Source organism: Lontra canadensis, unplaced genomic scaffold (genome assembly GCF_010015895.1).
Source record: "Lontra canadensis isolate GAN:19392208 unplaced genomic scaffold, GSC_riverotter_1.0 scaffold3, whole genome shotgun sequence".
NCBI classification, from domain to species: domain Eukaryota; kingdom Metazoa; phylum Chordata; class Mammalia; order Carnivora; family Mustelidae; genus Lontra; species Lontra canadensis.
The window spans coordinates 25686668-25700793 of NW_022630997.1; the positions used below are offsets into that span (position 1 = coordinate 25686668).

Sequence of the window (14126 nt, forward strand, 5' to 3'; positions counted from 1 at the left end):
AGACAGACATCTAACCGACTGAGCCACCCTGGTTTTCCATCTTGCTTTTATATATTTTTCAATTTTGTGAACCTCTGAGCTTCCTTCTTTTTAATTCATTTTCATCTTTTTCCTGTTTAGTGACTCTTTGATTTTAATTCTAATATAGTTAACATACAGTGTTATATTAGTTTCAGGAGCACAATATAATGATCCAACAGTTCTATACTCAGTGCTCATCATGGTAAGTGTCTTCTTAATCCCCTTCACTCAGTTCCTCCATCCCCTCCACCTCCCCTCTGGTAACCATCAATTAAATTAATTAAGAATTTGTTTTTTGGTTTAGTGTCTGTTTTTTTTCTTCTTTGTTTCTTAAATTCTATGTATGAGTGGGACCATGTGGTGTTTGTCTTTCTCTCACTGATTTCACTTAGCATTATACTCTTTATCTAGATACTTCTTGCAAATGGCAAGATATCATTCTTTTTATGGCTGAGTATTCCTGTGTGTGTGTGTGTATACACATACATATGATACTCTTCTTTATTAATTCATCTATGGATGGATGTTGGGATTGCTTCCATAGTTTGGCTGTTGTAAATAATCCTGCAGTAAACAGAGGGGTGCATACATCTTCTTGAATTTGTGTTTTTGTATTTTGGAAGTAAATACCCAGTAGTGGAATACTGGGTCATAGAGTAATCCTATTTTAACTTTTTGAGGGATCTGCATACTGTTTTCCAGAGTGCCTGCACCAGTTTGCATTCCCACCAACAGTGTAGGCAGGTTCCTTTCATTCCACCTCCTTGCCACCACTTGTTGTCTCTTGTGTTTATGATTTTAGCCATTCTCACAGGTGTGAGGTTAATACCTCATTGTGGTTTTATTTGCATTTCCTTTCTGATGAGTGACGCTGAGCATCTTTTTGTATGTTTCTTGGCCATCTGGATATAGGAGAGAGGTCTGTTCATGTTTTCTGCCCATTTTTTGGAGGGCAGAACTTTTTTATCAGGCCTCAGGGGCTGCGGGCCAACAGGACGGGGGCATCAGCAATAAAGGTCGTCAGCCTGGATGTTGGAGGGACATCTCATCTTCCCACCTGACCCCATTGCCGAGCAGTTTCTCCTGTTGTACAGCAGCTCCTGTGTGTCTCCATGGGGAACTCAAAGTTGGGACCCTTGGTGTTGGCGTCCATGAAGCACGCCACCTGGCAGAAGCCACAGTAGATGCACTTGGACATATCGATGTCCTAGGGTGGCCTGGAAGCTGCCACTGGCGGTGGGCTCAACCTTGGTGGTGATGGCCTGGACAGGGCAAACAGCTGCACAAAGCTTATAGGCAAGGCAGGCAGTGCTCCTCTCCAGATTGATAGTGGCACAGTGCATGCAGACTGCCCCCCTGTAAGCGTGGGCTCAGCTGGCCCTTCTTGAGTGGGTAGTTGATGATGGCAGGCTCCTAGAACATGTAGTTTGGGGTCATGCCCAGGCCTCGGAAGAACTCAGACCACAGCAGGTTCTGAGTGCCCTACCAGTCACTGACTTCGTGTTCATGATGGCTTCTGCATGTTCAAGAGCTTGTAGGTCATACCCACAAGGGTCTGGCCACTAGAATACCCTGTGAGGGCAGCCTGGGCCAGCACAGAAGCAGCCTAGATGGAGTGAGGCAGCCCATCTTGCTCCTTCCCATGCCCAGTGGCCTGTCCCTCTTCTACCAATTTTTAAATTGGATTATTTGTTTTTTGTTAGTTGAGTTTAAATTCTTTATGTATCTTGGATACTAACCCTTTATTGCATATGTCATTTGCAAATATCTTCTTCCATTCCATAGGGTATCATGTAGTTTTATTGATTGTTTCCTGTCCAGAAACTTTTTGTTTTGTTGTAGTCCTGATAGTTTATTTTTGCTTTTGTTTCCCTTGCCTGAGGAGACCTATCTAGAAAAGTGTTGCTATAGCCAATGTCTGAGAAATCACTGCCTATGCTCTTTTCGAGGATTTCTATGGCTCCAGGTCTCACATTTAGTTCCTTTTTGAGTTTTAGTTCCATTTTGAGTTTATTTTTGTGTATGGTGAGAGGAAGGAGTATAGTTTCATTCTTCTGTATATTGTTGTCCAGTTTGCCCACCATTTATTGAAGAGACTTCTTCCCATTGCACATTCTTGCCTCTTGTCAAAGATTAATTGATGATATAACCATTGTTTTTTTTTCTTTTTTTTCTAGACTCTTTATTCTTTTCCATTGATCTATGTTTCTATTTTTAGGCCAGTACTTTTGTGTTTTGATTGCTACACCTTTGTAGTGTATCTTGAAATCTGGGATGGTGAGACTTTCAATTTTGTTGCTCTTTTTCAAATTGTTTTGGCTATGCAAGGTCTTTTGTAGTTTCATACAAATTTTAGAATTGTTCTAACTCTTTGAAAAAAAAAAGCTGGTGGTATTTTGATAGGGATTGGATTAAATCTGTAGATTGCTTTGGGTAGAATAGATGTTTTAACAATATTTGTTCTTCTACTCCATGAACGTGGAATATCTTTCCATTTCTTTGTGTCATCTTCAATTTCTTTTTATCAGCATTTTTAAGTTTTCAGAGTGCAGGTCTTTTGTCTTGGGTTTATTCCTACCTTTCTTATTTTTGGTGCAATTGTAAATGGGATTGATTCCTTAATTTCCACTTCCACTTCTTTATTATTGGTGTATGGAAATGCAACATATTTCTGTACATTGATATTTGAATCCTATGACTTTCCTGAATTCATTTATCAATTCTAGCCATTTATTGGTGGAGTTCTTAGGGTTTTCTATGTATAATATGTCACCTGCAAATAGTGAAAAGTTTTTTATTTACTGCTGATTTGGACGCCTCTTCTTTTGTTTTGTTGTCTGTTTGCTATGGCTAGGACTTCCAGTACTATGCTGAATAAAAGTGGTGAGTGGTCATCACTGTCTTGTTCCTGATCGTAGGGGAGAAGCTCTCAGTTTTTTTCCCATTGAGGACTTTAGCTGTGTATTTTTCATATATGGCATTTATTATATTCACATATGTTCCCTCTATAGCTACTTTACTGGTTCTTTTTAAAAATTACATATGGATGTTGTACTTTGTCAAATGCCTTTTCTGAATCTATTGAAAGGATCATATGGTTCTTATCCTTTCTTTTATTAATGTGATGTATCATGTTGATTGATTTGTTAATATTGAATTACCCTTGCAACCCAGGAATAAGTCCCACTTGGTTGTGGTAAATGACTTTTTAAAGGTATTGTTGGATTTGATTTGTTACTATTTTGTCAGGGATTTTTGCATTTATGTTCATCAGAGATAGTGGTCTGTAGTTACCTTTGTTGTTGTTTTTATCTGGTTTTGTTATCTTGGGAATACGGACCTCACTGAATGAATTTTGAAGTTTTCCTTCCATCTGGTCCAGGCCTTCTGTTTGTTGGGATATATTTGATTACTGATTCAGTTTCTTTGCTGGTTATCAGTCTGTTTGAGTTTATTTCTTCCTGTTTCAGTTTTGGTAGTTTTATTTCTAGGAATTTATTCATTTGTTCTAGGTCGTTCAATTTGTTGACATATAGTTTTTCATAATATTCTCTTATAGTGGTTTGTATTTCTTTGGTGGTGGTAGAGGTGGTGATTTCTCCTCATTTGTGATATTATTTATTTGGGTCTTTTCTCTTTTTGGTAAGCCTGGCTAGAGGTTTATAAATTTTATTAATTTTTTAAAAAAACCTGCTCCTTGTTTCATTGATTGGTTTGTTTTTTAGTTTTATATCATTTATTTCGGCTCTAATCTTTATTATGTCCTTTTGCTGATTTTAGTCTTTATTTGTTCCTTTTCTAGCCCCTTTTGGTGTAAGGTTTGGTTGTTTGAGATTTTTCTTCTTGAGTTAGGCCCGGATTGCTATATTCTTCCCTCTTAGCTTTTGCTGCATCCCAAAGGTTTTGGACTATTATGTTTTCATTTTTATTTGTTTACATGTGTTTTTAAAATGTCTTCTTTGATTTATGGTTGACTCATTGATTGTTTATTAGGATGCTGTTTGACCTCCTTGTATTTGTGATATTTTCAGATTTTTCTTATTTTTGACATCTAGTTTTGTAGCATTGTAGTCAGGAAAAGGTCATGGTGTGACTTCCAATCCTCTTATATTTGTTGAGGTAAGTTTTGTGGCCAAATATGTGATGTATTCTGGAGAATGTTCCAAGTGCCCTTGAAAAAACTGTCCATTCTCTTATTCTAGGATGGAGTGTTCTGAATATTTTTGTTTAGTCCATCTGGTCTAGTTTCCTAGACCATTGTTTCCTTGGGGATTTTCTGTCTAGATGATCTGTCCATTGAGTAAGTGGGGTATTAAAGTACACAACTATTATTGTACTGTCATCAATTAGCTCCTTTATGTTTGTTATTGTTTTATATATTTCAGTGCTCCAAGTTGGTTGCATAAATATTTACAATTGTTATATCTTCTTGTTAGATTGTCCCCTTTATTATTATTTGGTCTACTTCTTAGTCTCTTGTTACAGTCTGTTTTAAAGTCTACTTCATCCAATATAAATATTGTTAGTCTGGCTTTCTTTTGACATCCATTTACATGATAAATATTTCTCTATCCCCTCACTTTCCAACTAGGTGTAAAATGAGTCTCTTGTAGGGAGCACACATCTTTATCTTGTTTGTTTTACCCGTTCTGGCCCCCATCTTTTTTGATCGGAGCTTTCAGTCCATTCACATTCAAAGTAATTATTAATAGATACATATTTAAGGCCATTTTACTACTTATTTTGTGGTTGTTTCTGGAGATTTTCTCTGATCCTTTCTTGTCTTCCTGCTCATGTTTTTCTGATTTTCTTTAGTGATATATTTGGGATTTTTTTCTCTTTATTTTTTGCATATTTATTAGTTTTTGGTATATGTTTACTCTTAGGTTTGTATTTAATCTCATGCAGATAGCAGTCCATATTAAGTTGGTGGTCATTTAAGTTTGAACCCATTCTTCTCTCCTCCTCACGTTTTAGGTATTTGTTATTATATTTTATATCCTTTTTTTTGTGAGTTCTGTGATTGATTTCTTTTATAGAAATGTTCGTTTTTACTGCTTTGGTGTATCCTGTCTTTATACTATCACTTTTGGTCTCTCCTTTCCACTCAAGGAGTCCCCTTTAATATTTCATGCAGGACTGGTTTAGTTAACAGGAATTTCTTTAATCTGTGTTCATTTTGGAAACTCTTTGTCTCTCCTCCTGTTCTGAATGATAGCTTTGCTGGGTAGAACATTCTAGGCTGCTTACTTTTCCCATTTATCACTTTCGAATATATCATACTACCCTCTTCTGGCCTGCCAAGTTTCTGTTGAAAAATCAGCTAGCCTTATGGGTTTTCCCTTGTAAATTAGTGACTTCTTTTATCTTACTGCTTCAAAGACTTTTTCTTTATCACTAAATTTTGCAAATTTAATTACATTATGTTTTGGCAATGGCTTGTGTTTTTTTATTTGGACGGGAATTCTCTGTGCTTCCTTGATCTAGATGCCTGTTTCCCCAGATTAGGGACATTTTCAGCTCATATTTCTTTAAATAAATGTTCTGCCCTCTATTATCTCTTCTTCTGGTACTCCTATAATGCAAATGTTACTACATTTGGAGTCACTGAGTTCCTGGTCTAGTCTTGTTTTACATAATTCCTCTTTCTCTCTTCTGTTCTATTGTTTTCCACCACTTTGTTTTCTAAGTTATTCATTCCTCTGCTTCTTCCAGTCTGCTGTTCATTGCATCAAGCATGTTTCTCATCTTGTTTATTGTACTCTTCATCTCTGATTCTTTATTAACTCTTTCACCTCTGGGGTGAGGGTTTTCCTGAAGTCTTCCATTCTTTTCTCAAATCCAGTGAATATCCTTATGATTGTTGTTTTAATTCTTCATCAGGGATGTTACTTATATCTGTTTAGCTTATATCTCTGTGACCTTACCTTGTTCTTTCATTTGGGATAAATTCCTCTGCCTTACTTTGTCTACATTTCTGTCTGCTTCTCTGTGTTAGAAAAGCCAGTTAAGTCTCCTGTTCCTGAAAGAAGTCATATAGTGCCTACCAGTACCTGATATTTCAGGAAGTATCTCCAGTGTGTGTGCCATGCACTCTGCTATTGCGTTCTGGGGGCTCTATCGTCCAGGCCAGTCATCTACAGTGTTTCTCCTTACCTGTTATGGGCAGTGTTTGGTCCCTGGCCTGAATGTGGAGACTTTTAACTAGGTGTGCTCTGGTCCGCTTGTGAAATGAGACCCGTCACCACTCCCACTGGAACTGAAGCCATGCGAAACTCTCTGGTTGGTCACATGGTGTGGGTACATGTTTGTGCTGGTCTTTTGGGGCCTGTTGCACAGGGACTGAAGTAAATGTGACGGAGAAGGGCAGTTCACTAGAGCACAGAGGGGTGGAGCTTAGTGTAAGTGAGTTGGTCAGCCAGTGTTGGCACTATGCTGCCTTCTGTCAGTGGTTCTGTGTTTGTGCTGAGGGTAGGGGAGGGAAATAGCACCAGCCAGCTCCTTTGGCCCCAGAAAGTTGTGTCCATGAATGTTTCCTCTTAGAGAAGCATTCTGAGAAGAGCAAATAATCTCACTGTGTGCCCCAGGTGCTCTTCAGATCTCTGTTTCCATGCTCTATATCCCAGGTTGTTTGATTGCCTTCTCTCCAAGGGCAGCACAGTACTCTCTGGGCTCTAGCATAGCCAAGCCTGCTGAGTTTTAAAACTCTAGGCTTTACACCCTGCTGGTGGCAAGAACCCATGGAATTCAGCCCCTCTCATTTTCTAAGCAAATAGTAATGGGAAAACATTCTCCTTGTGCTTTCCCAAGTTCCTCTCTCTCACCCTTCTCTGCCACCATGGCTCCCTCCCCTCTGCAGCAGCCATGATCTGTTTCTCCCTTAAACCATGTCTCTATACTTAATACCTTCTTTGGTGTGTCCTCATCTATACTTTAAGTTTTGGAGTTTGTTCTTCATTCTTTAGGTCTATTTCTGGGGTATTTAAGATGTTTTGATAGTATCTAATTGTATTTGTGGGATAAGGCAAGCCTAGGGTCCTCCTACTCCAACACCATCTTCTTCAGGATTTGGGTCTTGCTTTTTTTCTTAATCTTTTCTGTCACCCTATGTCTTTTGGTTGGAGTGTTAGGCCATTTACATTCAAAGTAATTACTGATAGGTATGCATTTACTACCATCTTGTTGCTTGTTTATGGTTGTTTTGTAGCACATTTTCTTCTCTTGCTCTCTTCTCTCATGGTTTGCTGGCTTTCTTCAGTGATATACTTGGGTTCTTTTCTGTTTATTTTTTGCGTTCTATTACCAGTTTTTGGTTGGTGGTTATCATTAGATTTGTATATAATGTCTTACGCATATAGTTGTCTGTGTTAAGCTATTGATTGCTTAAGTTTAAACACCATCTTTACTCCTCTCCCCCTACATTTTAGATATATGGTGTCATACTTTATATCCTTTTATTTTGTGAACCTTTTGACTGATGTTTATAGATCTACCTAATCTTACCTCTTTTATGCTTCCTACTTTTCTTAATGCTCCTTAGGGTTTTTCCTTTCCACTCAAAGAGTCCCGTTTAACATTTCTTGTAGAGCTGGTTTAGTAGTCATGAATTCCTTTAACTTTCGTTTATCTGGGAAATTCTTTACATCTCCTTGTATTATGAATGATAGCCTTCATGGTTAGAGTATTCTTGGCTGCAGGTTTTCTTTTTACAGAATATATCATTTCACTACTTCTGGCCTGCAAAATTTCTTCCAAAAAATCAGCTATAGCCTTAATGGTTTCCCTTGTATCTAACTGTTCTCTTTTCCCTTGCTGTTTTTTAAAATTATCCTGTTATCACTACTTTTTGGTCTTGTAGTTACTACTTGTCTTGTTGTAGACCTCCTTGGGTTTATTGTTGCTGGGAACTGCGTCTCCTGGATCTGGATATCTGTTTCCTTCCCCAGATTTGCCAAGTTTTAAGTTACTATTTCTTCAAATAAAATTTCTGCCTGCTTTTCTCTCTCTTTTCTTTCTGGAATCCTATAATGTGATGCTACTATACTTGACAGTATTGCTGAGTTCCCTAAGCCTAATTTCATTTTTTATTCTTTTTTTTTTTTCCTCTTTCCTGTTCAGCTTGACTGCATTTTATTAGTCTGCCCTCCAGGTTGGTGATCCATTCCTTTGCTCCCTCTTGTTTGCTAATTATTCCCTCTAGTATTTTTTTTTTCCTCTAGTATATTTTTAATTTCAGGTATTGGATTCCTCATCTCTGACTAGTTACCTTTTAGGTTTTTATCTCTTTATTAAAGGTCTCACTGAGGTCCCCTACTCTTAGTTCCAGTCCAGTGAGTATCTCTGTGATCATTACTTTAAATTCTCTATCAGGCTTATTATCTCCATTTTGTTTAGTTCTTTGGCTGTGATTTTGTTCTGTTCTTTCATTTGGGACATAATTCTCTGTCTCCTCATTTTGTCTAACTCTCTGTGTCTGTTTCTATGTGTTAGAAGAGTCAGCTACATTTCATGCTCTTGAAAGTGGCCTTATGATGAAGAGTTCCTACAGTGGCCTGCAATGAATTGTTCCCTGTTCACCAAAACCTAGCACTTCAGGGATGTCTCCTATGTGTGTTGTATGTGCCTTACTCTTGTAGTACAGTCACATTTGCTTTCAGTCTTTTGCAATGGCTCTCTTTGCCTATTGTGGGTTAGTGGTGTTAATTAGTTAGTCCCTGTGGTGTTAATGGGCCATTCTGGGGCCAACTTTATCTTGAGTTGATTCAGACCAGGCATTTGCCAGAGATGTGGTGGCATCAAACTGCAGGACTCTTTCTGTTTGTTGTACACGGAGAAGCTTTTCTTGGTAGGTGGGGCCTGTAGTAACATCAGATGTATCCCTAGCCCCCCTGTTGCGGCCCCAGTCAGACTATGGCATGCTGTTCTCTCCCCCTATCTCCAGGAAAGGAGTCACTTTGGAGGGGTACTAGCCCTCGTTGGGGCTGCTTACACACTGTCAGGCTGTGGTGCCATTTGGGGTTGGACTCCTATCAAGAGCTGTTGGAGGAGGCAGGTCTGCAGGAGAATGTGAAGGGCAGGGCATGCAGATGCCCTGTGGAGGAGACCTGCAGCTGCTCTCAAAGACTCTGGCCAAAAAAGACTGAGCTGGAAAAGGCATGTTTGCAGAAGAATCTGGGGGCAGGGCATGCAATACTAGCAAGTTCCTCTGTTCGTTCATTGTAGGAGAGGACCTGTAGCTGCCCTGGAAAACTCCTGCTAAGGCTAAGATTGAGGGGAATGTGTAGGTGGGGCCTGTTTTAAGCCTGCTTTTAGCAAGCTAGGTGGAGAGTGTCCATGCTTTACTGGTTTCCTCAGGTGTCTGTAAGTACGAGACAAGGGTAGAGAAAGGAAATGGTGACTACCAGCTCTTTTGTTCTTGGAGAAGTTTCCCAAAGATCCTGCCCCTCCAACACATGCCCCGAGATTTGAGATTTGAAAGTGAGATTTGTAAGTGAATCTCCCTCCCATATATGCTAGTCATTTTCCAAGCTGCAGCTTCTATGCAGTATCTCAGTAGAGCTGTTTTTTGTGCTGTCTCTTTGAGGTTGGGGACTCAGATGATTCTTTTGGTTTTCCCATAGGTAAAACTGCTGATTTTTAAAGTTCCAGGTGTTAAGTCCCACTGATTGTTAGTCCCCATTTGTTTTCAGATTATGGGGATCTGTCTTCCCCCTGGGAGTCCCCCTGCATGGGGTTCCTGGTGTGGGGCTCTGTTCCTATACCCTCCCTGCCTCCCTGGCATCCCTCCCTGCTATGGACATGGACAGTCCCATGGGGCAGGTTAGCTCCAGACCATGTCTCTTCCCTCTTCGTTCTGGTTTCTTCTCTACCTTTAGCTGTGGAGAGTCTGTTCTGTCAGTTTTCTGATCATTTTCTGGGTTATCTGCATTGATATGGGTGTTATCTAATTATATTTTTGGGACAAGATGAGCTCAGAATCTTCCTATTTGACCATCATCTCAGGAGTTCCTAGTTGATTCTCTTAAGTTCTATTTCATCAGCTACCAAACACCACCACTGAGATTTCCCTTTTAGTTATTATGCTTAAAATTTTTTAGACACTATTTGGTTCTTTTTCAAATCTACTGGGTCACTTTCAGTATTTTCCTATTTATGTATGTCAAGTTTGTCTCTATTTTTTCAACATTTAAGCACAGTTAATTTATAATCTGCTTTTCCAGTGGTAATACCAGAAGTCTTGGTGGATCTTTTTCTGTTGTCTTTTGTTTCTGTTGTTGATTGCTTGATATGCCTGGTTTCCATCTGTCCTCAGCTTTATTTTACTCTTTGTCCTTGAGGATAGGTATTTATAATGATACTTTGTGGGTTAATATGAAGACTTATATCTCCAGAGAAGATTTGTTTTCAGTTCTGGCTGGCCCTTAAGGACAGTCATACTCTGGATCACTTTTTGAGAGGTTATTTACTTATTTATTTATTTTTGATGACCGATTTTTATGTTTTTTTTCTTTCTTTTCCAGCATTTTTGTTTTGTTTTCCCCTTCTGCACAGTGTAACTTTCCTTACAATTCTCATTGGGGGTGGGCATGCACTTCTCTTTGTAGGGAGTAGTTGGGACACATACTTAATTCTGTTTCATCTTTGGCTGAGCTGTTAGTCCTTTGAGGTCAATCTTAATGTGAAGAAGTTCTCCTACTGTTTTTTTTATACCTTGAAGCTCTAGATTTTGTGCTTCTTTCTTTTTTTTTTTTTTTTTTCTGTATGAAACTGTGTCAAATCTGGAGTTTAATTTTGGGAGGTTTGGTAAATACCATATAAACAAAAGAAGCTTCCATGATCCAGTTACACTTAGGATTTAGAATTTTCTAATATATTGCTATCTTTTCAACTCTTCTATGAACTTGAGCTTTTTTAAAAAAATACATTTTGTCTAGTATTTTTTTCTTCAGCAAGAGAATAAGTTTGATAATGTAGACCACCATTTTCTCTGAAATGGAATGTCTTACTCTGAATTTTATTATAACTCTAACAAAGAAATTTCCTCCTTTCTACCTGAATAGTTTTATTTAAATTCATGTAGTCTATTCTGTTTAGTCTTAGACTCTTAATCAAGAACACAGTCTATTTTTAATAAATGAAGCTATGTTCCCTTTCTTGAAAAAATTCCTTTCCTTGTTTTCTGTTTTGTTTGGACAGATTTATTAAGAGTGTTGCTTCCAAAAACTCCATCACATAGACCATATGGGTTAAAATAGGAATCCACCTATTTCTCTCTAGTGGGATTATCATTCAATCAAGATTTTACTTTCATCCTCAGCAAATCAGTCTTTAACCAGTAGCTAGCACGAGAACTAGTTACGAGTTTAAAATATAGTTTGTGGTAAGGAAAATAGAGAATTTATTTTTTTCATCAAGTGGAAGAAGTAAAATGTTATTCTCTCTTAACCATCATATTTTCTTTTATTTAAACAGCAAACCAGTCACATTTGGATCAAGGAATCGGGACCTCTTTCCATATATATCAACACACTTCTGTATGAGTTTTCATTTTAAGGTTTTGTCTTCCTATTTATGAAGACATGTCAGAAGACCATTCCTGAATTACACAGGTGCATAGTTTTGGGAGGGTCCAGACTTTAGTTTAGCTCCATTCCTAATCTTCACTCTCTGAGCCTGAATGTTCTCCTCCAGAAAAGAAAGGGAGATTGAAGTTGACCACTCAAAATCAGCAAGGTCTGTTAAATATCACCTAACAGCATCCTATATTTCATGAATTAGAATGCCTGGCAGACTTTTTAGGTCCAAGGGCTTTCTCATTTGTTCCTTAATTTAATCCTCATAGCCAACCAGAAGAGGGATATCAAAATCCCCATTTCATTGATGCAAAAATTGAATCTCAAAAAGTTAAGTGACTCTACAAGGTCACACAGCTTCAAAGAGGAAGAGTAGGGACCCAGAGCCAAACATTCTGTCTCCAGGTTTGGACTTCTTCCCACTACACCAGAACTACATACCATATATTAAGTTGTTGGTATATCAGGAAATATTAGATAAGAGAAGAAAATACATTGCAAAATATTTAGAATATTATCAAAATAATATTTTAAACAATGAGATAGAATAATAGACTTCCTTAAAATGAATGTCATTCACATATTTTTACTTAGTTAAAAAAGAAAATAACTTGCACAAATCATAACATGATTCTTTTAAAAATGCCCATATATTCTTGAAATGGCATTGCTTAGACTCAGTCTCTATTGGCTACTGATTGCAATTCAAGCTTCTAATCTTAACAATTAGTCAATTATGAGTTGATCCCACTTAGCTCTCAGCCTCATTTCGACTCATGAGTCACTGTAGCTGTACCAAGTGTCTTGTATTTTCTTAAGAGTTGTATGCTGTCTTAGGCCTCTCTTCCTTCCACTTGGAATGCCCTCCCTTAAACATTCCTCTTCACCCCCTTTCCCAGTGTCCCTCCTATTCTGGCCAGTGAATTTGTTCTTAGTTTAAAACTGCTCAAATGTCATCTTAGCTGTAAGACTTTCCCTGGCCACAGAGTCAGAATTTTCCAAACCTCAATTCTCTGGTGGTACCATGTTTATACTTCCATTAGCCTTGAGCTCACTGCATTAGAATTATTTCCTTGCATGTTTGTGTTCCCCTTTGGACAATGAGTTCTTTGAAAGTAAAGTGACTTCATCTCTAAACACATAATGCATGGCACTGCATAAATGATTAAGCAAATTTATCAAAAATCTCAAACTGACACACCTGACAGTTCTTCCATGTGATAATAAACTTTATTTTTTTAGCTATAGAAACTATTTGTGATTATAAACTGTAAAAGTTGAAATCTCTTCCATCTGTGTTCCTCCTCCCTCCCACATCTTCATGCCATGCCTAGAGCCACAGAGAGGGCACAGGTTACCTTCTGTACTCAGCACAGGTGGAGAAGGTTCCAGAGATCCACTCTGGAGGCGCATTGCCCAGTCTTCTACTATGGAAAAGGAGATAGCTCAGGTTCAAGAAAGAGTTTGGATCTATTTAAAAGCTGGGAGACATTCTCCTATATTAAAGTAAACCTGCTTGTGCCTGCCCCTCCTTCCACAGAGGCAGTCGGGCTGTGAAGGAATAAGATGTTGTGGGGAGGTAAAAATCATCAGCATAAAATACTGAGAAGAGTAGGAGAAAGTTTTCATCAGACAGGGTCCTGCACTGCCAATGGGGAGCAGTCTGGGTTTTCTTACTGACAATGGTTTGATAAGCAGGTATATGTAAGAGAAAGACAGAACATCCTTCTGTTTTAAGTTTACCTCCATAGGTAATCTATTTCTCTTTGCCTTGATTTGCTATATCCAAGAAACTCTTTAAACACTTTTCATTTTTCTAAGTAGGCTTCCCTTTGGGGACATCCATTGACCACTGACAGGAGGATTAAATGAGATCATGAGTACGAAAGCCTTGAGCTCAATGTTTGGCATGCAGCATGCTCCAAACAAATGGTAGCTGTATCTGAACCACTGTAAATTAGCAAATTGATTTTCTGGTTTACAAATGAGCCTTGGGTGAGCCCGAGTGGTGTGAGCCACTCTCCTGTGGCTTTCATGAGTCAACTTACAAGGGCTTGGAATATCAGAAAGTTATAAAACCTCATCCTACAGGGAGAAAGCCTGTAGCCCAGCCTACCACAGCTGACCTTTCCATGGCACATGGGGTATCACAATGAGTTTGGCAGAGACCAAACTGGAATCTGCATCCTGCCCTTTGGCTCCTAGCAAGACCTCTGCAAGAAACTTCTAGAGTCCTGGGGAGACCAATGATTTCCTTGTCCTCTACTTTTGCCTGGTCATAATTCCATTCTCATCCTCAAAGTGAAACTGGAAGCATGTGATCTGAATAAGGGAACGTGGAGGCAATGGAGGTGATGGGACAAGGAATAAAACACTGAAATCCCAGAGTTTCAAAAGTGCTAGGGAAGTGGCCCAGTCTAATTCTCAAAACTCGCACACTGTCAACAAAATACACAAGACATGTGTTAATAGATGCATAGTTTGTGCTTGATTCCTGTAGGTGTTTAAAAGTTTCAGAACGTTTCTGGTTTA

The 14126-nt window shown here is 38.6% G+C and overlaps 1 pseudogene; it reads right to left on the reverse strand.

The window, feature by feature from the left end:
- Positions 1 to 1025: 1025 nt before the first annotated feature.
- Positions 1026 to 1650, reverse strand: LOC116858204 (annotated as a pseudogene).
- Between the last annotated feature and the right edge of the window lie 12476 nt (positions 1651 to 14126).